The sequence below is a fragment of the Octopus bimaculoides genome, chromosome 14 (genome assembly GCF_046866305.1).
Source record: "Octopus bimaculoides isolate indiv1 chromosome 14, ASM4686630v1, whole genome shotgun sequence".
In the NCBI taxonomy this organism is placed as follows: Eukaryota; Metazoa; Mollusca; class Cephalopoda; order Octopoda; family Octopodidae; genus Octopus; species Octopus bimaculoides.
This window is the reverse complement of record NC_142941.1, coordinates 760,514-787,789: the sequence shown is the minus strand read 5'-3', so window position 1 is coordinate 787,789 and position 27,276 is coordinate 760,514. Positions and strand designations below refer to the sequence as shown.

At 36.8% G+C, this 27,276-nt stretch overlaps 1 protein-coding gene and 1 long non-coding RNA gene across 7 annotated transcripts in view; one reads left to right on the top strand and one right to left on the bottom strand.

Annotated features, from left to right (window-relative positions):
• The window catches only part of LOC128249354 (uncharacterized), a 35,239-nt gene extending 15,518 nt beyond the window's left edge, over window positions 1–19,721 (top strand). The window contains exon 3 of one of the 2 annotated variants that reach the window (XR_016244170.1): window positions 19,584–19,721. This is a non-coding gene — a long non-coding RNA (uncharacterized LOC128249354). Of the gene's footprint in view, window positions 1–9,705; window positions 11,007–19,583 lie in introns of those variants that run through there. The other variant, XR_016244169.1, reaches the window with a different exon arrangement.
• LOC149132555 (uncharacterized) overlaps window positions 1–27,276 on the bottom strand; it is a 106,809-nt gene that overhangs the window by 25,992 nt on the left and 53,541 nt on the right. The window contains exon 1 of one of the 5 annotated variants that reach the window (XM_089362114.1): window positions 17,283–19,640. The exons of the other annotated variants lie outside the window; for them this stretch is intronic. The gene's annotated coding sequence lies outside the window, so the exon portion shown is untranslated. Of the gene's footprint in view, window positions 1–17,282; window positions 19,641–27,276 lie in introns of those variants that run through there. 5 annotated transcript variants of the gene reach the window in all.

Sequence of the window (27,276 nt, the reverse complement as noted above, 5' to 3'; positions counted from 1 at the left end):
TTGGTGACAGGAAGGGCATCCAGCCATAAAAACAATCTGCCTCAATAAACTCCATCTAACATATGTAACCATGGAAAAGTGAGCAGTGAAACAATAATGTTATATAACTTATATTTTGGATATATAAGTTGATAATGAAAGTGAGATAATGTGTGTATACATATACACAGATACATATAAAGTCAAAGTTAAATCATGTACACCACTGGCACAAATATCCACATTTACATACATGAAACAAAGTCTCTTTTACATACAATGTACACTCAACATAAAGTGTAATGAAATAACAAAATCACTCCAAAAGGAATGGCTTCAATACCTTTTTCTACCCGACAAACTAAACTATCACTCAAGATTAATCTCTCTCTCTCTCTCTCAATCAATCAATCAATCAATAAAGTACATTTCTGAAGAAAAGGAGAGATATCTGTCCTTTTTACCAAATCCCAGGAGCTTCACCAACCCTGCAGGATTTTGAACCAAGAACATGATACAACGGTAGATACTCTCCAATCACCCGACACGCTCTATCTGCTGCCCATTGTCTATGATCCCACCTCCCATTCAAGAGATGTTTTTACACACACAGGAATGTTGTGTTATGCTCAAAAATGTAACATCAGTAACAAAACAGGTTAGATCTACACGACCCAAATCGATATGGAGGATCTAAATGTCATGGGCTTGCTGTCAAATTGTACCACACAGCACAAGTACCAACTTACAAATCTCTTTCTCCCACACACACACACACATACACCTACCAACTTACACCACAAGCACACACACACACACACACACGTATACCCCTTTACATTCCCCCCCTCTCTCTCTCTCACACTCACATTTATCATGACACCTCCACCACCACCTCTCTCATTAAAACAATGCTGCTACGTAGTAGAAGAGATGGCAGTGGAGTGTACTTTTAATGAGGTTGCACAGGTTGTTGTTTAGCCCAGAGGCCAGCCCTCATGAAATTGATCTATAACCAAAGACATTCCAGCTATGTCCAACATGCTTTGTTTTCGGGGACGAGATTATTTGAATATAACTTTCATTGTTCTAGTTAAAAAGGTGCATATATAATTGGGAGGGAAAGACGGAGGCTCGTTCAAACAGGTTGAATGAAAGCACTGACACACCATATGTATCTAATGATCCTTCAAAACCTCAAACCAGAGTTGAAGCAGATTATCATCAGAACAGATAATTAATCAGTGGATCAGGCAACGATGCCATCATTGTCATCATCAACATTGATTGAGTAATATACCATAGTTAATGCAAAGAGGAAAGGAGTTCAGTTGGTTAAATTTAGGAAAGATAAAGAGAATGCTGCGAGAGGAACTTCCATGAACATGTCCACTTCTTTATCCAAGGTCTTCATCAATATGCATCATATATCAATACCAGCACAGTCTTCTCTTCTACACACTGTATCTAATGCTTTTTATACTCAATTTTCCACTCAAAACATTTACAATGTCATTATAACAGTGGATTATAATGGGATGGATCGCCTAGTTTATAACTGGCGTGAATATTGAGAAGAAATGATGAGTAGTAATGTATAACAGTGGAAATTTGTCTATAATAATTAAATGATTTTCTCTATTTATCATGTCGGGGTCACCAATTTATAACGGTGATCATTCTCCTGAGTAGAATTCAGAATCCACGTCAGTTGATCCCCAATTTATAACGGTTTTGACTTGGAAGAGATGATAAATATAAATATTTCTTGAGTAGGAAACTAGGGTGATAAAGCCATCACTTATAACTTAATTATAAGTATTTATCACCATATATAATCCTAGCTCAGACTACATAAACACTGTGGTGAATTATACACCCTAAGATGCTGAACATGCATGTATGTTGAAGATAATAAAGCTCACTCTTTTTCACCACTACACTAACAGTTTCATAGTTGCAGAAATAAATTTCATCAACAAGTTGAAGAAAATGAAGAAAAAGAAATTATTTACTAAATTAACTTATTTACGTATATTTAATATTTACAGTACATTTTTATTAGTCAAAAGAAGACTGTCGTAGAGGGTTATGACATGAAATTCAAATTAATTAATTCTTCCATAACTGAGCTACAAGAGTTTTAAACAACAATTCAAAATAGCCTTGTTGAATTAGATAAGAGACTTGGCATGACAATGACCAATATCTCAAGAAAGTGAGTGTCGGGGAATCAAGTGACAACCAACGAACACTGATTTATTCCCCAAAAATCAAGGGTTTTATAACCGCTCATACCTGAATTCTAAGAGGCTGAAAGAAGAGCATGAGTAAAATAGGAAGAGAGGAAGGAGAATAATAGGAGAGGATGGCAGGGAAGGGAGGAGTAATGGAGGAGAGATAGTGATGGTAGTTGCATATTGAATAGGAAAACAATGAACAGCGAGAGGATAGCAACAAAAATTAGAGGTAATAAGAGTGAGTGGGTGAAAGCTAGCAACAGATGGTCAATGGCAATAAAGTATCACATAAGAGGCAGTATGATGACAGGATATCGAATAGAGACAGGTCGAATCAAATGAAATACCATTCAGTGAAACGGATAAGTGATAATAAAGAGGGCAGTAGATGGAAACTTAATAGGAATAAAATGGTGAGAGATCTAATATACAACCCTACCGCCATCAACACCACCAACTTATTAATCATTTTACCATGCTTGTGCCAGTGGGTTGGTCTTCTCCAGAACTACATATCACCATTCATAATGGGTCTTTGTGAAATTCAGCTTACTGAGGTCAGCATTCACCACTTTGTCCTATGTCTTCCTAGCTCACCCTCTTCTGCACTTCAAACTCTCAGCACTTCTTCAGACACATAACAGTATCTCTCAAACACATCACATGCCTGAACCAACACAGTCTTCTCCCTTACACACTACGTCTCATTTTTCATATATCCAGCTTTTTCACTCCACTCACCTAGCCACCATCCTCCATGCACCACTAACATTACACATCCAGTTTTTCCTGGCTATTGCAGAACTTCTACATTCAAGAAACAAGTTTTTCTATACTACCTTGTATACAGAGTGCAATAAATGTGTTGGGAGAGGGGGTTCCATTAGCATGTTAGGTTCACTTGGTTAACAACATCTAGCAACAGTGCACAGGGACATAGAAATAACTAAGATGGCAAACAAGTTCTGGTAAAAAAAAAATCATAGACTTTGAATTCTTACATCTATCTCGAAGAGAGGTAGTTCCTTAGCTATAGTGGGATGATCGATCAGTACTACACTGCTACCTTGTGGGTAAACTTAAGAAAACAAAAGCCTTTGAAGAATACACTCAGGGTCAGAAAAAAAGAAAACTGGCAGTCAGCTCTAAAGCCATCTCTGATAAGACTGGATTTCCAGTAACGTCCTAAAGATGGAGCAGTTTTGCTAGTAGGTCTATACCTTTCAATGCAAGAACAGCAATAATGGAAAGTGTGCACCTCCCCAGACCCCAATGCCACTATAAGGTTCACTGCACAAGTATTTTCTACCACAACGTGGACCCTGGCTCTTAAGAGTGGATGTTGTTGTCGTTGTTGTGGCAACTTAGGTATCACAAATAGCTGTGACAATATAATACTGCCACTTACATAGTTTCCTCACTTGTGACAGTACATGGCAGGTATATCATCGGCAGTAACAGTTGCAATTCTTCAAATGCAATTAGTTGCATCTTCCACTGATGTTACCCATTAAGCATAGTCTTCATAGAATCCACAATTGTAGAAGACAATCTATAATTTGAAGGAGAGGCTGACCGTCATCAAATTTAATGGACAACCCTTAGCAAGCCAGTTGGCATTGACAGGTAATTTCAATGAGAAATACCTTAGATTATTTATGTCCAACTGAGTTATCTCCACTTACACTAATGTTCACTTTGCATTTTGTATCTTATAAGATTGACGAAAGAGTACCAAAGCAGTGGAGTCGATATAAGTGACAAAATCCCTTACAGATGGCGCCTCAGTATAGCTGTAGTCTAATGACAGAAACTGGTGAAAAGACAAAAGAAACTATAGGATTTGCAGCATTATCTAACCCACTAAAGTATGGAAATCCCATAAAATGACAATAGAGGTATTATGCTAAAACTTGTGTAAACTTACATTATGAAACAATATTCTTAATCAGCATCCAAGCTGTTACCACACATACACATTGTTACACTAATATCTACATTTGAATAATGTTCCCTTATCTGGGACAACGGTACTGCTGCTGCTCTACAAACATCAAAAACAAAACCATCAGACTGATTGACAAAAAACACACCAATACAAGCTCTTCCCTATAGACTCCCATCTCTCTCTCTCTACTACTTTTACAATGGCCACTGCTCCTCTGAGCTGGCTAGTTGAATTCCATGTCCACCCATATATCCTCGTCATATTGTGTCACACCTCACAAACTCTCCACAAACCACTTTATTCAATCCGGCCTCTGGAATCTATCTCTCCCTACCTCCATTTACAGTGGAACATAAACCCCCATATTCACCCCCAGCAGCATGGGAGGACCTGTGAATGCCATCAACACAGCCCCCTCCTCTAGACACCCCCCACCCCTCAGCCCCGTTGCACCAGGGCAATTCTTACTCAAGCATATTGAACTACTACACAGTATTGTTTATTTAGACACAAGTGTGAGGTGGGGGAGTATATCTGTGTCTGTGTGTCTGCAGATTTACAGGCATGTCCTCTTCATCACTGACATATCTGATAAATCTAGTTTGAAAGCCTGCTGTTTTATTATAACTGTCAATTAGGTCATATTTTCAGTAGATATTATTAGTTGTACAGTCAGGGAATATTTACTGTCGAGCAATAATGGTCATTTGAAAAATATTATTAGAAGCAACTTTTTTTCTCTTTCTTTTTTCTTTTTTCACAAACATTCATAAATCAGTTTATATGGAACTACTTCCTTAATATTATCATACATCAAACCTCATCATTGCTTGACTAATGTGTATGTATTCTTATAATACATTACATACCCTGCACTAATTTGGTACCATCTTCTATACATGTCATGCCCTGACGCTAACCCATCAACCCTTTAGATTCACACTCACCCTGTCAATGCAGGGTTTTCTTTTACAAACAATAGTAGCTCTTAACTTCAAATCTTCCATTTCATTTCTAGGTAACAACAGATTGTTATCAACTTTACACATAATGAGGAAGATATGTAAATATTTCTAATAAAAACAAGTGTCTCCCAACTGACTGCACAATATCTAACATAAACCTACATCACCAGTTCAATAAAGCTGTCTTCAGATACACTGGAAAAAGATACTTTGCATGGGGAATGTGAAAATATTTAGTCAAAACAAAACAAAACATTAATGAATTGGATATGATGGCTGAAGGTGAATGGAGTAAGATTAATGGCTAATGGCTGTGAGAGTTATTAGAATTGATGCTGCAGATAGCCTTAGCAAACCTCTAACCTCATCTGTTGTTATGTATACAACACTCTTCAGTTTCATAGTAAAAATTCGAGAATGAATCTTAGAAAGCAAAAGAGAATGAAAACATTAGATGAAGCAATTCAGAACTTGTACAGTGGGGGGTGGGGGGTGCGCGCGTGTACATTCATATTTATTATTCTATGATTCTGTGTATACAAGTTGTGAAAAGTTATTTACAGAAGTGCCATTATAATGTTGTTATTTTCCTATTGTAGATGATTGTAGCTGTAATTGGTTACAGCATCAATGTCATTAGGACAGTGTGACCTTGCTGTGCTGTTGTTCTACATAGCAATTGATTCAGGTCATAACAGTCTTTCTACGATACTAACATCTCGAAGGAATGGTAGAGGCAGAGAGTTGTAAAGGATTTCTCTGTAGCAAGTTGGAGGTAAAAGTGAAGTGCTATATTCTAGAAATACAAATAGTTAATGCGTACATGTTGTAAAACAGCAGCAGCCTAGTTTCCCAGAATAGAACACCTGCTGCTGCTGCTGCATGTGATGATGTCAGATAATATCAACATCTCTTACTAAACAAACTTTCAATACTGAAATGATCAGCTAGCAAGGCCAATAATTAGATTCCAATGAATAACATAATAAAATGGACAGCAGGTAACTTATATCATTAAAATTAAGAAATATCAATTACTCAAACTGAAAACATAAATATTTAATTCATTGAACTCAAATATATCTTTGCAAGGAAAAACAGATGACTAACTAAACAGTGTGTTGTTGAGACATTTGAAAATCTGCAAATTATAAACAGTGTTTCAGTTATTAAATAATAGTCATATATATATATATATATATATATATATATATATATATATATATATATATATATTATAGTAGACTCAGCATGAAATTAGGTCCCATTGCCATACCAGAGGAATGGAATGACAATTGAACTATTACACTGTAACTTATGGCTAAATAACATAAACTATCCCACAAGAAAGTCGAAGTTCAAATGACAAGTAACAAATAAGATGGAGTCAATGATCCCAAATGCAGTTCTTATTTGTAGCTATTTCCCTTATTTTCTCAAGGGCCCATTCTTCCAACCTCTAAATTCAATACAGTTAGTTGAACACCGGTCAAACAACAAACTATTTCCCCAGTATACAGAATAAATAAATATTTGACTCCTGAAATTCTTCATCATTTTAAGATTTTAAACAACACCAGTTACAGAGATGACAACAGAGAAGTTGAACAGTTTAAAAGAATAGAAATTTTCCTGATAAATAAAAGAAAAGCAAATTTGAGAAGAATGTCAAATAAATATTTAACTTTGTAAATGAAATTTATTTTTATAATTATCCAAAATAGTGTGAAATATTTAACAGTATTGGTAAATGCACACATGAACTTCTTTAAAAAGACAACTACAAGCATTACTGCATGTTTGCAAAATTTTGACAGTATTTAAAAGTATACATAATATCAATATGCATATGCTTGCTTTTGAAGCAAGGATACCTAAGGAAGAATGCACACACACACACACACACACTCAGTACATTCAATTTCAGTGTGCATGCCAAGTTTTTTGCACTCTAATCATTTCCTACATGGGAACAGACAATATGTAGGAGCAGCAGGGTAAGTTACCAAAGATTTCAGTATTATAGTTTCCCCAATATTTTACTGAGCAAGAATTAAAGAAATAACCAACTATAGTATACAGTAAATGTATAAAAATTAATTTTATTCGCAAGCATTGGAGGGTGTGCTATCAATACAGTCGAGTAATGATTCAATACCTTCAAACAGACACAAAGATCACTCAAACAAATCATTAAAATAGTTTGAAAGAACCATCAATTGACTAAAGTTCATTAGGCAACTATTATGTCGTAATTATTTACACAACAGATTACCTTCAACCCAGTGCAGTAAAATAAACAACCTTAAACACTAAATATACCCTTAATGCATGACAACATTTGATATTGTGTCTGAAATAAAGTTATCTTTGGCAGTCATTTTTGTTAGTCACAACTGTTTACTTCAAATTATTTAATTTAAACAAGATTCCATAAATATGTAATTAGACTAAAGTCAAGTTACACAATGAAAATTTTATATTTTGGCCCATTGTTTTTGCTAAACATTGAAAATTGTTGAATGAGTATATTTCTGGCTGACACTAAAATGTTTTAAATAACATATTTAAACAAGGAACATTTAAAATGAATCAAACACAAGAAGTTTTGTTAGATATAAAATTGTAATAAAAGGAGATTCGCTGTTAAATGTTGCACTTAAAAACAAAAGTGTTTTTATTTCAGAAACAACCAAGCAATTAATGTCAACTTTATTCTGCAGTTTCTCTATATTTACTTCTACAAATTTGTAATATATACAGAATAAAAATAAAACAAAAAGTATAGAAGAAAAAAAAAATAAGTGGACAGAAACATTTTAGCAGAAACAAAGCAAGTTAAAAGAGGATAAGACATTCTATTTCTAAGGTGAGTCTGCTGTGAGAGAGGAGTTCTCACAAACTATCAGAGTGTTATATGAACCCATGAGTCGATGTGGTGGATGCATGCATGCATGCGTGTGTGTACACGCATGGATTCATTGACTATGATCCAGTAGGGATTTATTGACCAACATGAAAACAAAAACAAAAGATTGGCTGTTTCCCTTGGTTACATATCAACAGTTTCCAATGCCACTCCTCCCACTGTTATATTTCACATTTTATCTTTTATCTTTTTCTTGTTTCAGTCATGAGACTGGCCATGCTGGGGCACCACCTTGAAGGATTTTTAATTGAATGAATCAACACCTTTTTTTTTTTCTTTTTTTAAGCCTGGTACTTAATCTATCATTCTCTTTTGCCGAATTGCTAAGTTACTGAGACATAAACACAGCAACACCGGTTGTCAAGCGGTGATGGAGGACAAACACAGACACAAAGACACACATACGACGAGTTTCTTTCAGTTTCCATCTACCACATCTACTCACAAGACTTTGGTTGGCCTGAGGCTATAGCAGAAGACACTTGCCCAAGGTGTCACACAATGGGACTGAACTTGGAATCATGTGATTGAGAAGAAAGCTTCTTACCGCACAGCCATACCTGCACCTAAGCCGAAATATTTAGTTGTGCTGAGATCAAATCCTGCATGGCTTCACTTAATTTTTCCTCCTTGCAGAGTCAGTAAATAGCAGCCAAATACTGGAGATAGTTTACTGCCTCCCACAAAACGTGTCACATTATGACAATGTTGTACTAAGACTGGTGTGATCAACTTACTTCTTCCTCTCAAAATGGCTAGCCTCGTACCAAAATCAGAAAGTATTATTATTCTTTTTTCATTATTATTATTATTATTATTATATGGCGAGCTGGCAGAATCATTAGCACACTGGACGAAATGCTTAGCAGTATTTCGTCTGCCTTGACGTTCTGAGTTCAAATTTCGACGAGGTTGACTTTGCCATTCATCTTTTCGGGGTCAATGAATTAAGTGCCATTTGATTACTGGGGTCGATATAATCAACTTGACCCCACCCTCAAAATTTCAGGCCTTCTGCCCATAGTAGAAAGGATTCTTCTTCTTCTTCTTATTATTATTATTATTATTATTATTATTATTATTATTATTATTAAGAGCTGGCAGAATCGTTAGTACACCAGAAAAAATGCTTAGTGGTATTTCTTCCAACTTTACATTCTGATTTCAAATAGTACAAAGGTCGATTTTGCCTTTCATCCTTTTGGGGGTGGACAAAATAAAGGACCAGTTGAGTACAAGTGTTGATGTAATCAACTAGTCCCTTGCCACCAAATTTCAGGTCTTGAGCCTATAGCAGAAAATATTATTATTATTATTATTATTATTATTATTATTATTATTATTGCAGTTATTATTCAGGTGGTGGATTAGCAGATTCATTAGAGTGTCAGATAGAATGCTTTATGATGCTTATTGCAGCTCTTCTTTCTAGGTCAAGTTTACCTTTCATACCTCCAGAGTCAATAAAATAAAGTTCCAGCCAAGTACTGGGGTCAATGTAATAGATTCTCAATCTTGTGCCTAACTCAGAAACTAGGAGCATCAAACGGGTGAAGTGACAAAACATCTCTGACTAAATGCCTCACATCACCTTCCTTTATTGTCAAAGTCTGAATCTTTTAATGCTGCCCTTTATTCCTCCAGGGAAAACTGAATAATTCAACAGATGCCCTGCCTGCCTCTAATATGCAATATTGTGCCTATGTTACAAATCATCAACAGCAGCAGAGTGTTGAAGTGACAGAAATAGTAAGGGGCCTTACAGTTATGTTCCTGCCGGTTCTCGCCTCTGAGATCAAGTCTGCCTCTCAAATTGTGCAAGGGTCAACAAAAGGTATTCAACTGAAGAAATTATTGTTTTCATACACAATATTACAAACTGTAGAAATAATTTTCAATTTTAAACATTTGGATTAATGAAAGTAATGAGATTAAAATTTCTATTAGGAATATGTTTGTTTTGGTAGATGGAAACTGAAAAATGCCCATCATGTGTGTGTGTGTGTGTATGTGTGTGCATGTGTGCATGCATGCGTGTGTGTTTGTGTATCCATATCTTGGCATCGTATGTTTGTTGCAAAATGAATGTCATTCATTTCCAATATTCTATGGAAATATATGTCTGGCCATGAGGAGATATCACCTTGCTTAGAAAGAGGTATGGATGGGCTGGTGACAGGAAGAGCATCTAACAGTAAAAAAAATCTGCCTCAATAAACTCTGCCCAACCCATGCAAGCATGGAAAAATGGAGAAGATGATGATGATGATGATGGGAGTTATTTGAAATCCAATAAATTTGATTTCAAATTTTGGTACAAGGCTGGCAATTTTGGAGGACAGGTAAGTCAATTACATTGACCCCAGTGCTCAACTGATACTTATTTTGTCGACCCCGAAAGGATGAAAGACAAATCAACCTCAGCTGAATTTGAACTCGGGGCTTCAAAACAGACAAAATGCTGCTAAGCAGTTTGCTCAGTGTGCTAACAATTTTGCCAGCTCACCACCTTATATCTAAAAGTAAATATTAAAACAATATTTAAGAAAAAACTTTAAATTATCTCAATCAATATATCAAACTAAAAAAATTTAATCTGTTACCAGAAAACCAACAAAGTGGAGTATAAATTGTAATAAATTGAACAAAATAAATTCTGACTCAAGATTTTGTAAAGTGGGTGTAAGGTTAAGAAATCTGTTTGAGAACCGTGCTGTTTTAGGTTCATTCCTAATGTGTAGATACTGAACTGGTGTCTTCTACAACAGCTGTGGGTTTATCAATGCCTTGTGCATGAAAATTGGTAAACAGAAACAAGAAACAGCCCATCATGAGTGTGTTTGTTTGTTTGTTTAGATTGATGGATGGAGGGATGGTTAACAGTACCATTTCTTTACAATACTCTGCAAAAGCATGTCCAACCATTGAACTGTTCACTATTCAAAGGACAGTAAGGGTTGGTGACTGAAAGAGCATATAACCATAGAAAATTATGCAGTGATTTGGTCAGCTAGAAATAACAATCAACTGTTCCTCAAATCACACTTTAACCCTCTTGAAAAATACTGAACAGCACAGTTCTGGATATAGCTGCTCAACCAGGTGTGATTTGAGTCTAAACAAAAATAATTGTCTGAAAAAAAGTCCAATTAGAGACATATCCTCATCTCTATTCTTGCTAGTATGGTGGGTCTGTTTCTTCTTCAAATTTAAATTTCAGAAACAAAGAATGAAACAACAATTCTAGCTACCTTTTTTGGTTCACACTCATCTGTAATTGGTCAAATAATAATCCCAGGTCAGCAGTTATTTAATAACTATTAAAGATAAACAATGCCAATTAATGTCAATAACTATCTCAGAAAATGTATTGGATTCACAAATATTCTGAATACCATGAAATCTTTTATTTAACTCAAACTCTCTACCAAATTAAATATGTATTATCAGACATTTTTATTTCATTCGTCAAACAAGGTAGAAATGTGATGCTTTGTATATAAAATATTGTGGAAAATGTCCAGATTTTGTGAGAATATTCAATAAAAACCACACAGAGCAAGATAACTAAGCCAATTTATCAAAAGAAACACAACAAAGATCTACCACAACTAGGACTGACAGATGGGTAAAGGAATCATTTTCATGAGGCCCTTTTGCAAGCTCATTACTGCAGATAAGAACTTTAGTGGATGTTGGGTAACAGTATGATGGCTATTTCCAGCATACATGAAGGCTTTGGGATATTGTATCAAGAATGAAGGAGGATCAAGATTCTTGGAGTTCTAGGATGCTAACTTCAATAATCTAAACCAGCCACATGACCCTTTAGCCACCATACAAGCATGCAAACTACATACACTTCGTACTAACCAAGATATGGGATAGATAATAAAAGATTGTTCGCTAGAAAGAATGTATCACCCAACATTAATAATCAACAACCTCAGGATACAGGCTAGATACAAGACAGTCTTGAGAAGGAAAGTACAGAAACTGGGAGATCCTTTGGTATTAGACATTTGTTTATAGTACTAGGTATGATGAGAAGAAGTTACAGCTCAGAGTTTATAAGTCACAGGAGAAGAATTGTAAGGAAAGTGAGAAGAAGCTAGAAGAAAAGATAGAAGACCTCAGTTTTACAGAACAAAGAAAGAAAGTGAAAAGTTGAAGTATGTCAATGTTGTGCAATGAGAGGAGGATGAGAGGTATGGCACATTTCAGATTGTAGTTCATGAGTAATAGATCAAGATGCTGTTTGGAAAAGGTGTACAAAACGACACCTGCTTTGGTTGATGACAAGAAAAGAAAAGGGGGGGGGCATGGAAATGTTACTATGAGAGTTTGCTGACTGAGACAGGTCTATAATTAGAGCCAACAGAGGGACTATCAGGTGAAGTTGACATCTATATGGTGTAAGCTATATACAGAAATGGTATCTGCAAGTAAATAAATTAGAATGCAGGTAGGTGCCTGTCAGAAGTCAGCTGTTCATCCTCTGCTCTTGGGTATATATAGTCCTTTAGGATGTAATAGAGGAGTTGAACACTAGCTGTCTGTGAGAAATCCTACAGGCTGATGACCTAATTCTTAGAAGTGAATTTGTCAAGGATTTAGAGAAGCTATTCCAAATATGGAAGCAAAGCCTAGCATCAAATATCTTTGAGATAAACCTAGCAAAGACAAAAGTTTTAGTTAAAAGCAAAAAAAGACAGGACTTTTGTCCTCAGGAAGGTGACCATGCTCAATATGCAGAAAAGGAGGAAGTAAGCGGGGAATTTTGTACTGTGAACCCAATATAAAGTATGGTTGTAGAAGGGGTGCAGTGAGATCACAGTCAGGTTGACAGAGAAGAAAGGCTTTGTATGTAACAGATGCCCTTGAGTCTTCAGCAGAAAGAGGACTCATGAAATAAATCCTTGTAAATGCATGGAAGGCTCCCTCGAAGTTGTTGACAGCTTCTGTTAACAGATGACCTAATCAGTAGTATACAGGGCAGCTGTTGTGAAAGCATAATAACCAGAGTAAGAAGGAAGTGGACCAAGTTCAGAGAGCTATTTACCTTTACTGGCAACAGGGGAAATTCTCTCAAAGTGAAGGACAAATTGCATGACATGTGTATGAAGTGTAAAGTTGCATGGTAGCTTAAAATAGGCGTTGAATGTAGAGAATGTGTGAATGTTGAAAAGAAATGGGGTATCAAGCACTCCTGGATGCGTAATGTTTGTATACATGACATAGTACAAATGAGTTGAGAGTGACGCCGGGTGTAAGAAGAATCACATACAGCATGAAAAAGAGAAGACTTATGTTGGTACGGAGATATGATGCGTATGGAAGATAACAGTTAAGAGGTGACAAGCGATCCAAGTGGTTGGAAAATGCAGAAGAAGACCAAGGAAGATATGGCAAGTGTTACTAAAAGCTGACCTCATGCGGCTAAACTTGCTAGGGAGATGAAAAAGGACTGCAACAAATAATGAAATGCTATGCTTGAGAAAAGCTTTCCAATCTATATAAGCATGGAAAAACAAACGTGATGATGTGAGATAGAGGGCATCAACAGAATGCATGCTTCTAGTCACTGCTGCTTAAATTGTAAACAAATCTAAAATGAGGCTTATGCATGAGCAGCGCGCGAAAAAGTTGCTAGTACAAAATTTAGTATTGACACTAAAAACACAAATACATGCCAATGTGTATTTTAGTGAACAAATGAAAGTAGAGTTGTTCTTAAACTAAAAATTTATTTTGTCCAATGTACTGTTAAGTATAAGAAGAAATTTGATTTAGCGGATGCTCTGAACATTATGTCAGTGTGGCAATAATTAGAAAATAAATTTGGTACAAGTTTGAAAACTGTATACTTTAGCTAGAGTAGACAATCAAGAAATAGCAAGTAAATGTGTGAAATAACCAGTATGTTCTCCCTACTAGCTCTGTGCAGGCCTAGTGATGTAATAACTACTAGCTAATGATAATAGCTATAAATAGATAACGCTGAAATACAATTCTAATAGATTAATGAAAAAGAAGTGGAATTATTTACAAAGAAACTTCATTTCCATTGTAGCAGGGAGTGTAGAGTTGTCAATGGTTCTTTATAGATGTTTTTTTTTATATATATATTTCTATTTTTTTATTTAGTGAGCTGGTTCCCCTAATGATTGCTAGTAATTATTCGAAACAAGATTAAGAAGCACCAAGGAAAATCCATGTCAGTTTAGTGTGAGATCACAAACAACAAAACTTTGTTACTACCATTGAAATTATTTGGTTGGATCTATGGGTTAGGTCATGAATCTCTCAAGACTTGGTGAACATAGGAGGAGTTTGAGCAGCAACTTGTTAAGCAGGTAGGCAATCAAAAAAAAATAGTGTTTCCAAAGAGAAAAATTGAATTTTATTTTAATAGCTTCTGTAAACAGATGTCATTGTAGCATTAGAAAAAGCAGCCAGCCACATCAGTAATATTAGTGTGGTGGTGCTGCTGATGCTGCTGCTACTACTACTACTGTCTATACTTGCAATAGCAACTAATCTGTAATAACATATTACATAAGCAACAAGGAAAGGGAGAAAGAAGAATCGGGCTGCAAGGGCAAACTGACATAGCTCTCTGTCCTAGCTATCTGCTCCCTGTGCAAAGTTATGTAATTCACACAATTCAACCACTCTCAATGTAAACATAAATAGAATTAGCTTCCAGTAGAAGAGCAGCGCGAAAAACTAATATTCAAATTCTAGTAATTTAATTTAAAGCATTGTTTTTCATGGCAAACTTCAGAGTTGTCACTGATGACATCGTGTATGATCAATTAATGGCTAAAGGGAATCAGCTAAATATAGTTTACAATCGAAAATAAAGTTATACAAAAACTGTTTTAACAGCTTTTCAAGTGGATTCTGAAATCTAGAATGTATCATGGATGAAATTTAAACTACTTTTAAGAAATATTATTTTTACCAATATTTAAGAAACATTTGGAGACAGTTGTCAGTTTTGTGTTGTAGGAAAACAATTCATAAACTTCACCCCATTAATATTACAGAGAAAATCATTTTTACAATAACAGGAGATATTTTTTTTTTGAATAACAATATCCTAAAAATATCATCCATGTTTAATATGAAATGAAATATTTTGGTTACAGTGACACAGTAAAAAAACTGACTTTTCTTTACATAAGCATTAACAGAGTGAAGAGGAAACATCATTATCAACATCATCATCCAGTTGCTGTTAGCATTTAGTAATAGTGTTTCTAAAAGCTAATTCCTTGTCTACACAGTCGAGTTGCTCTATTTACATATCACATCAACAAAAGCAGTAAACTGGAGAGAGATAACATTCTCAATTATAGATCTAACTGTTGACATTTCTTCCAGAGGTCGAATTTTCATTGAATTAAGGTCAGCCTACAGTGACCTAATATATGGTTTAGAGCAGGGAGGGGGAATGTGGGTGAGATAATGATGAAACTGTTGTTTGGGTTATATTAACCATTTGGTTGGATGTTAAAAATCCTTGTTACACTGACAGTATCTTATGTGAACAAGATGACAGTATGGGAGAAAGATTAGGGTGAACCAATGTTAATGTTGATGTAACAACAGAGGAAAAGTGAAGGGTTCGTATATTAGAAGTTGTGACGTGATGACAGTTATGGTATGTCAGCATCTTCCTTCATCAAGGATAGAAACCACACTCAAAGAGGCGCTCGCAGAATGAGAAAATACAAAGGTTGACAACTTGTCAATAACTTCGTAAAAATCATATCGCCTCCACCTCTCTCTCTCTCTCTCTCTCCTGACAGTGGAACACCAAGAGGTTTGTAAGGCATGTCGTAAGAGGAAGGGAAAAGAAGGATCACACATATAAGTTGCTGGAACGAAACAAAACAATCATAATAATAATAATAATAATAATAATAGGGGAGAGTCAAATATAGCAACAACTGTATTTAGGCCACAAAATGAGTGACCGAATCCAAATAATAAGAGTATTACAAATCGATCCCCCATTTTATAATTAGCATAGCCAACTTGAAAGTCCTCCGACATGCAGAGGAATTTTCTAAAACGGAGAATTGTGTGAAATCAAGGAAATAACGTTTTCAGTGATAAGAAATATAGTTTTGACGAGTGGAAAGCTGTAGAAGTGGTGGGTGTTGAAGTAATGGGTATCAATAATGGTAAAAAGAAGACAACCAAACTGAGGATTGAAATGGGTGTTAATTATGAAGCGATACCCAATTCGCACGGCGTTTAATTATATCTGGGCCACAGTCTGCAACCATTAAATATCTTCTTTATTCACTCTCTCTTCCAACCGAACAGTACACACTGACACACAGCAATGTGATGTTTTAGTTTTAAAAAATGTTGCTTTTGTTTACAGAATTGAATCGAGAAAGAAAGTAAAATGGGGTTTAAGAACAGCCCTTTTTCCAATCATCGTTTAGGGATCAGGGAAAACCAATAGGGGAACATCAAATAAAGCACAAAAGGCTGAGAGTGGCATAAAATATGGAAAATGTCTTAAATCAAACTGTCAGTGTTCTAATTTCGATGGTGGTTGTGCAATGACAATATATCTACCATCGTCCCTCATTTAGACTGTCTCATTCGCTAATCATCAACATTGAACAGAGCAAATTATTGCACACTAATGAAGAAAAAAAAAAGTATGGGTGAAACAGTAGCAACAATAAATAGTTACTACATTTCCTCAGTAACCTCCACTACATACTGACACAGTATTGTTGTAGTGTGTACAAACAAAAGGCCAAGTGGAGTTATGGTTAGTATTATAATAATACCAAACTCTGTTCTCGATAAATATATAGAATAGAGAGAGGGGGAGGGGTCTATAGTTACAAGAACTGGGAGAGGGGGGAGAGAACGAGCATGAAGCGAAGACTACAATGACACACACACACACACACACACACTCATGAGAAACACGAACTGGAACAGTGGTAATCTACGTCTTGACACTGGCCAAAAGCATGGCTTCAATATATTATTTTACACTGATTGAGTCTCGGCATGTGTAAAAGTGAGACAAGTGAAGAGAAATAAGGTCCAAAGTGAATCGAAGACTGGATCAAATATATATAACAGTGTGTGTGTGAGAGTATGAGTGTGCGTGCGTGTGTGTATTACACACACACACACACACACACAGGGCGGGTAGATAAAATAGGTAGGTGTCTTACCTGCAGTTGATGTCAATATTTAGTGGCTCCAACTGTCACACGTCCGACACACGGAGCCACGACGTGGAAAACGACTCTTTTTCTTTCTTTCTTTCTCTCTCTCTATCTATCTATCATTCTCTCTCTCTCTCTTTTCCCTGCCTTATTTTCCTACCCTCTCTCATTACACTTCCTCTCAATTTACTGTTTTTGCTACATGTGTATATATTACACACATCCTAACAACAATACATATCAATCTATCTACACACGTACGTCCGTACATACACACACATACATACACATGCACGCACACACTGTCGTTAGAGCTAAAAAAAAAAAAACAATTGCAAAAAGTAAAACAAAATAAGACCTCGACTGTCCATAGGAAACAAACAGAAAGGTAGAAGCCTAGATATACGTAGAGATATTGTAGGTATTGAGTAATCTCCTTCAACTTGACAGCAGAAACGTTTGGAAAAAAAAAAACTGTTTACATGATAATTGGTTCGTGTGTGTGTGTGTGTGTGTGTAAGCAAAAGCGGGGAGATAGAAGAGCCGACTGGAAGGCGACATGTAGGGAGTTTGGCAGAAGTTATCCATGTTTACATTCTCTTCATCCATTTCATCGCTATATTTAACTAGCTTTCTTCAATTACTGCTCGCAGTGAACATCTTAAACACACACATACGTATATACGTACGTACATACATATATACATACATATGCATAATACACGTGGACAGAAATGTTGACTATTGGAATGTTTATTGATAATACAGAGAGAAGGAGATAGAGAGAGAGAGAGAGAGAGACTATGCGATATTCTACAGACGTAGATAGAACAAGCAGCTGTAATATTACTGCTATTCGTCGCCACTATTACCACTGTTCTGGTGTGTGTGTGTGTGTGTGCGCGCGCGCAGGGACAGTCGACAAGTGAGGATATTGACAAGTTTTTGCAATTGGTATATTTAAAGAACTATTTAAGACGCACTTAAAATGCAATGGCAAAAGACCAAGAAAGTGATGACAACTTCAGCTGATCCTCTATTAAAACATATTTTTGCTGAGATTGAACAAGCTAAAGAAAAGTTAAACATTACAAAAACTGATTAACTTCGTCATTTTCAGGCACAAATCTATCCTATAAGAAAATAAACATTTCGTAGCTATTGTTACATGCTGTCCTACTTTCATTTTCAACCTCCTCCCTCACAACACACCTACATTTATGGCAGCAGTGAAATCGTATGGCTTTTAAACGTTTCTTATTTGTAAAAAAAATTTTAATAATGTCCAAAATATTTGGGACACGAGGAGACAGGAGTAAACCAAAACAATAACATTTTCGGTTTGACTTCCATTCAAAGAGTAATTAGCAGTAAGGTACCCCCACACACACACACACACACACAAAAAAAAATCAATTGATAAACAAAAGACGAAGTTTTCTGTTTTCAGTATCAATGGTTTTAATAAAATCATTTCTCCACGGTTAATTTAATAAGATTTTCGTATAATCTGTCAAAAAATAAAATACTTAAAACTTTCCTTTCTCGCCCGCCTCCCTCATTAGATAGATAGATAGATAGATAGATAGATAGATAGATAGATAGATAGGTGGATAGATGTTGAAATCCTTAACTATATACAGTTGTTCAACAATATAGAGGCCAAGCTATAACTTGCAAGTTTACTATTTTAGCTCAGACAATTGAAAACCTGCATAGAGAACCATATTATAGGAAGATTTCTAAGAAACTGTAGCAATACGTATTAAGAAGTTATTTTCAACTCTTCTACAACATTTCCATAAAACACTGACAGCTCAACTTTCTCTTCCTACTGGCAACAATTCGGAGAGAAATAGGAAAAATAAACTATAGACATTTTAATATTTTACATTGCAACTTCGCTCCATCTACAAACACTATTTGTGTATGTAATGTTAAGTATACAATGTCCATATATGCCATGTACGTGTTATATATATATATACATACACACACATGTATGTATGTATAACTACATTACGCATATGTAGAGATGTAATGACCATATTTACATATGTGCATAGATGGATAAATGGCTACATATACATCGACATCCAGTGGCTGTTAAGAAATGTTTTTTCTCAGTACACCATGTACCTATGTACATCCCCACATCTTCCCAACCTTCACCAAAATCCCGTGATTGTGTGTGTGCGTGTGTGTGTGTGCGTGCGTGCGTGCGTGTTCCCTATCTGTCAATGTTTCCTTCTGTCTCTCATTCCAGATTGAATTTCTCCACTTTGCTATTCTTTTCTGTTCTTTCAGGTCACTTTGACCTCCAAACGAACCAAATATTTTGAAGGGGAGGGGAACGTGAACAACATTGACAGGCGGCGGTCAACAGTCAGTAGCGAAACAGCGCTGTTCATGAACAGGCATACAAGATGGAGAGAAGGACAGAGATGAAGAGGTGGAAGAGACAGATGCAGATAGACGGCATACACACGCACGCACGCACACACACACACACACACACACACACATACATATATTATATATCTACACACACACACACACATAACAGGAATGTCTGTACACGAGAGAGGAAGATAGAAATGGATGAATGAAGAGAGCTGGGTGAGATGTGAATGAATGCAGAGATAGGTGTGTAATGCAGGCTAACTGTTTTTACAATATTAATATTACAATTTCAATAGAACAACTAAAAAATAATGCATGTTCGGTTCCTCTAAAAGCTGTGTGTATAAACACGCAATAAGAACACAGTCCACCTGATCACTGCAGACATGAAGGAATCGGCCAAAATCTGTGCAAAGAACATTGTCAGATCTTCAGCATATATAACAGTTTTCTGTATATATAGCTGCGTGCTTATTAACAGCAGCAATCAGTAGAGCCAACCTGCTCACACACACACACACACACACATTTGTATATATTTCTATTTCCACATTAAGTAATCCCTTAGGAATTAACTCAACTGTGACTACTGACTGAAATAAGGTTTCTTATAACTGACATCATTGTATTCTTCATTTCTCAGCTCGTTCTATCAACACCAATTATGGTTGATAAGAAGAAGCATGTGTGACATAGATATTTCTCAGTACAAAGTACTCATATCTTCACTCCTTGGTGGTAGAGTGGAGTGAGTGTGTGTGTGTGTGTGTGTGTGTGTGTGAGTGTGTGTGTGTGTGTGTGTTTGTGTGTGTGTGTGTAATAGTTGCAGGCTTTGCTTCCCAACAACAACAAACTTCTGGGTTCAGCCCCACTGCATGGCATCTTGGGCAAGTGTCTTCTACTATCGCCAACCAAAGCTTGTGAGTGTATTTGGTAGATGGAAACTGAAAGAAGCGCATTGTGTATATATATGTGTGTGTGTGTGTATGTGTCTTTCTGTCTATGTTTGTCCCCACCCATCACCGCTTGTTGGTGTGTTTACATCCCTATCACTTAGCAGTTCAGCAAAATTGACCAAAAGAATAAATACTAGGCTTAAGAAATAAGTCCTGGGGTCAATTCGCACGACTGAAACCCTTCATGGCTGTGCTCCTGCATAGCCATAGTCAAATGACTGAAGCGAATCATCATCATCATCATCATCATCATCGTCGTTTAACGTCCGCTTTCCATGCTAGCATGGGTTGGACGATTTGACTGAGGACTGGTGAAACCGGATGGCAACACCAGGCTCCAATCTGATTTGGCAGAGTTTCTACAGCTGGATGTCCTTCCTAACGCCAACCACTCAGAGAGTGTAGTGGGTGCTTTTACGTGTCACCCGCACGAAGGCCAGTCAGGCGGTACTGGCACGTTGAGATATATATATATATATATATATATATATATATATACATATATATACATATATGCAGCTGGATGGTCTTCCTAACACCAACTACACCTTATAAAATGACTCTTGTTAAAAAGGGTAGCCAATCATAGAAATCAAGCAAAAAAATGAAACTGATGCAGAACACCCTTGATCCTTGCAGGTGAACAGTACCTAGTATTGCATTCGCTCCGACCATGATGACCAGTCCAACCCATACCAGCATAGAAAGCTGATGTAAGACAATGATGATGAATATGCATTTAAAGAAGGCATGCTATAAACACTTTTATATACATAAATAAGTACACAGGCACACACACACACACACACACATACATATATATATATATATATATATATATATATATATAAAAGTCCCATGTGTATAAATATATATATATATATATATACATATATATATATATATATATGCATATGTGTGTATATATATATATACATGCATATATATATATACATGCATATATATATATATATATATATATATATATATATATGCATATATATATATATATATATATATATGCATATATATATATATATATATATATATATATATATATATATATATATATATATGCATATATATATCAGGTCATTAAGAATGAAATGTCCGATTTTCTTATGCACCAAGTTTGAAAGTCATTAACTCAAATGTTTTATCCAGACAATTCTTTGTTTTACAACACTGAAGAGTTACATCATGACTTTTCGAAATGCAATTCATTTTCTCTGATTATGTTGTGAGTTTTCTCTTGTAAATAATTTTTTGTGAACCCATGGATAGATAAGAAATTCATGCTGTTTATGAATAGGGGTTCTGTTGTGGAACCAATGCATCCCTGACAGCTCAAAACATCAACGAGGTATCTGGTGAAGATGTGGCGAATGAGCGCACTGTACGTCGATGGGTTGAGAAAATCCAGTCTGGTGACTTTACTCTTGAAAATCAGCTCCATGGTAGACGTGAAACCAAGGCGGATAACAATGAGCTGGAAACTGTAGTGGAACCAGATACATCTCAAACTATGCATGAGTTAGCAGCAAGGTTTGAGGTTTTGATTCCAACTGTATTGGACCATCTGAAACAAATCGGCATTGGTTAAGATATTGTGTAATCATCATCATACATCCAAGATGTAAATTGCACCTCCTCGGGTACCTGTTTAAATAAGTTCTTTGCAGGTTCTTTTGTCATATCACTCAGTGTGAGAATGCATACTCAAAGTAACGTGTCATCTTAGCAGTTCACAGACAAACTAAACCCATCCTTGGATGTATGATAATGATTACATAATATATTACCAATGTACTGAAGGTGTAAAAATGTGTTGAAACAATTGTAATGATTTTAAATTTTAAAAAGGTCACTCATTCCATTTTCTATCATTTATCTATTTTTATTAACTCTACAGATACTATGGAATTCCTGATGTGCTTCAAATAGCCGGAGCATTTCAACTGTATGATGACATCATCTAGCCAATAATTGTGGACAAGCTTTGCATAGTATTCTACAACGGTTTTACCCAAATCCTACTTAACTATACTTATATGCCCAACCCATGCCATCATGGAAAATGGGCATTAAAAGATGATGATGGGGATAATGATGCTGCTGATGATGACAATGACGATACACCTTATCATCATCAATATTTCACATCCCATACTGGCAAGGCTTGCACAGTTTGACAGGATCCAATGGATCCAAGTACTGCATCATGCTTCAGTAGACAGCTATATCTATTTTAGCAGACCCCACACAGTCTTCTACTGATAGGAAATCCCTTTGTAGGTTTTGCTCTTTCTCTATTGGCAAGAAATCTTGAAATAAAACTGAACAATGACATACATACATACATACATACATACATTTCACTTGGGCATTGCAATACTTGATAAGCCTGGTGTAGAAGTTCATGAAACAATCATTTATTCCTTTGTCAGCCCTTTTCCTATATATATGCTTTCTATGACAGCCCATCAAAGATGAAGACAGCCTTGATAGAAGACATTCATCCTCTTCTGCCTCCAGCACCTTCTTTCTCATGGGAGCAAATGTGGCTGACAAGACTGATACAAGACAGGCAGATCCTGTGGCACTGAGGGCACTGAAAGTGACCCCAGACAACAGCTACAGAGGGTTGATGACATCTTTATTCATGCAGTCTCTTTTGTTCAGTTCCCAAAAGTCCCTGCTGCAGCATCACACACGGACTTCCATGCCTTCTGCTGAACAGCCAGGGATGGGCACTGCATAAAATGAGAGACTTCTTGATGAGGAGATACCAGATCAACTTGGCCCCAGCAAATGAGTCTTTCAGAACAAGAACTTTAGAGCAAGCACAAAAATCTGTTTATTGAGCTGTCAGTGTATCCAGCCTCCTGTATGGGTCTAAGTGCTGACACTTTGTCAGTGCCAATCAGACAACTGAAAGCATTCCATATCAGATCATTCCAAAGTATTCTTGTCTCACATGGAAGGACAAGGTGCCTCATCAAAATCCTCCTGCAGGCTGAGATCTACTGCATTGAGGCCTGTATTTCTCATCGCCGTCTCTGCTGGGTTGGCCATGTGATTCAGATGCTTATATACATATTTTATATATATATATAAAATGTGTGTCCGTGTGTATGTATACATTCCAGACTGCAAGACAATGAGTCAGAGAAAATCATGATGATGTAGGAGAGAAGTGTGTTCAGATGGATGATGGCACACTTGCACTTAGTGTTTCTGCAAAAAAAGAGGCATAGAAGTGTCACTACGAAAGGCTGCTAAATGTGGAGAATGCATGGGAGGAGGAGAATCTACCTAATATGGACCAGCTTTCAGAGTTGACATCTGCAGGATAGTTAAGCAATTAAAGATATAAAAACTTGACCCATCAGTAATTACCACTGAGATGCTTAAAATATCTGGCAGAGAGGGATATAGCTTAGTCACTCAATAGTGAATCAGGTTGTCCAAAAAGGAGTCATACCCAAAGACTGCATTGTACTCAAGGGCTGTAAAAAGAAAGTTGATCTCTTAGACAGAAGTAATTACAGAGCTACCAGGTCTTGAAAGTTACAGAAAGGGTCTTAGCTCAACTAATTATGAAGAGTTGGCCTAGATGAGATGCAGCTTGGTTTTCTGTCAGTGAGAAGCACTTAGAAAAAATAAACCACTGTACTGGCATTTCTCAAAATGAAGAAAGCTTTTGAAAGAGTCCTTTGCTCATTCATCTGTTGGTCATTACAGAAACTAGGAGCAGGTGGGTAGTTGGTGACAGCCATCCAAGTCATATACACAGATGCTGTCAGTAAGGTAAAAGTTGGCATTGAGTACAGCAATGAATTTAGTGTACAGTTAGGGAGTTCAAGGATTGGTTCTCAGCCCTCTCTTTCTTATCATAGTCCTCCAGGCTATAACTGAGGAATTTAAGACTAGTTGCCCAATGACCTGCGCAATATGTAAAAAAGGTGTACATAGAAATACCACATGGTGAAAGCTATGGACACATTAAATAGAATCATAGGAAAGTTAACGGAGAAAGTAGTCTTTGTGAGCAATATATGTGCAGGTACAAAAAACACTAAGAATAGATTCCCTTAAATGCCGAGGAAAATAGTTTTCATTATCTCGGTGACCAACTTAGAAGTGATGGAGGTTGCTCTGGTAGCATAGTTACTAGAATAAGAACCAGCTGGGAAAAGTTTAGGGAGCTATTTTTTGGCAACAAAGTACTCTCCCACCCAGTGAAAGACAACCTACATGATACTGGTGTACACACAACTATGGTACATGGCAGCAACACATGGACTGTGACTGTAGAGGACATGGCAAGTCTTGAAAGAAATGAAGCCAGTACACTGGATATGCAATGTCAATGTTCATGTAGGACAAAGTGTAAATGCTTTGAGAGAAAATTTGGGCACAAAAGGCATCAGTTGTAGCGTGCAAGAGAGAAGACTGCACTGGTATGGTTATATCATGCATATGAATGAGGACAGTTGTTTAAAGTGCCAATCTCTAAGTGTGGAAGGAACCTGTGGAAGAGGAAGATCAAGGAAAACATTGGATAATTGGTGATAAATGATCTTCAGGTGAGAAATGAGCTTGAGCCTCACAGAGGAGATAATAAGGAACTGAGATAACTGGCATTATACACAGCAAAGGAAACCCTTGACTATGAGCCCTTCTTCCACCCCACAACCCACTCACACTTACCATCAGTTTCCCCCTCCTTCACATAACCACCTGCACACAATGTCCCTGTTAAATCCCTTCTTTCCCCCCACCTCTAGCTTCCACTCTCCTTCAATTCTTGTGAGCTCACCCACTTACCCACCCTTTCCAATTCCCAGTCCACTTCCCTATATACACCACACTATAACTTGGGTCTATGGCCCCAGCCTCTACTCTGGTACATTTTCACCGTCTTGCTCTTCTCCAACTGGGGAAGGCATGTTTATCTCCTAATGCAAGACACCTTTCTGTCCCTCAATACTACTCGCCTCAGTTGAGAGGTCTTGCCCTGCAAGTTACTTGGCAACCTCACTGCTGTTGGTGCCACATAAAAAGCACCCAGTACACTTAGTAAAATGCAACCATAGAAACCAAGGGAGACAGCAGAACTTGGTGCAGTCTTCTGACCTGCCAGTTGCTGTCAAACCATCCTAACCATGCCAGCCTGGAAAATTGACATTTAATGATAATTATTATGATACACACACATATGTACACATATATACAAACATATATGCATATATACATACCAATCTATATGTGCGTATGTATGTATATATATATATATGAATGGATGTGTGTGTATGTGTATGTATATATATATATATATATATATATATATATATATATATATATATATATATATATGTATCAGGTCATCCCATAAGTTCTGTCCGAATTTTGATGATATCTTGTGTGATGTCATCAAAAACCTTCACCATCAAGTACCTTTGCCAATTTCACAACCTTGTGCTGAATATCTTCAGGTGAGAAACCCTCGCAGCCCTGGACACACTCTGGCCACACCTTCGTCCAGCATGTGATGAGGGTTTCTTTTTTCATGTCTTTAAGAGCAGCATAGATGACTGACAGGCACACTGCAAGCATGAAATGACACCAGTACTCCTTTAGCTTGAAATTCTCATCCAAATCCATTGTTGGACGAGAGTTCCAAGTGTAAGTGCCTTGAAGGCATGGATCACACCTTGATCCATAGGCTGGATGAGGGAGGTGATGTTGGCAAGGAGGAACTCGACTTGAACTTCCTTGACTTCTATGCAAACATTTTGGAGGTATTCCTTGGCTTGAAGGATGAAGAATTGGTGGAACCAATTCAAAGGTACACTTTTGGTAATCCAGGCCTTGGGGTTGTGCATCCAGTGGACAGGCAGCAGATATTTAGTCTTATTTTTGAAGGCCCTTGGATTCGTGAACTTGTAGATAAGTCCTGGTTTCATCATGAAGCCAACAGCATTGCCACATGTAATTAGCATCATTCTGTCCTTCTGTGCCTTAAATGCTGGGGCTCTGGCTTCGTCCTTCTTTCTGGAAAGCATCTTCTTCCAGAACAAGCCAGTCTCGTCCATACTGAAAACCTGTTCTGGCTTGTATCCCTAATCCTCAATGATCTGCCTGAAGGTATCGAGGTAATTCTCAGCAGCTTTTTTGTCAGCTGATGATGTCTCTCCATGCAGAGAAACACACTTTATTTTAAAACATTTCTGGAAACAGTCAAACCATCCTTTGCTGGTTTGAAAATCTTCAGGCTCCAATGTTGTCAATGATCTTGGCTGTGGTTCTTTGGTGCCTTCTGCTCCATCTCCTCTGTTGTGAAACTATAGTCACTAGAATATGAATAAGATGGGAAATGATCAGAGAGCTGTTACCTCTGTTAACAACAACAAAAATCCTCTCTCTCAGAGTGAAAAGCAGATTGTATAATACTTGTATAACATCAGTGTGCATGTATGACAAAGTGAAAATTCATTGAGAGAAAGGTTAGGCATAAGAGGATTCAGATGTACCCTGCAAGTGAGAAGACTGCGACTGTTTGGTCATGTGATGCACATGGATGAGAACAGAAGTACAAAGAAGTACTGATTACTGAAAATGGATAGAACTTGTGGAAG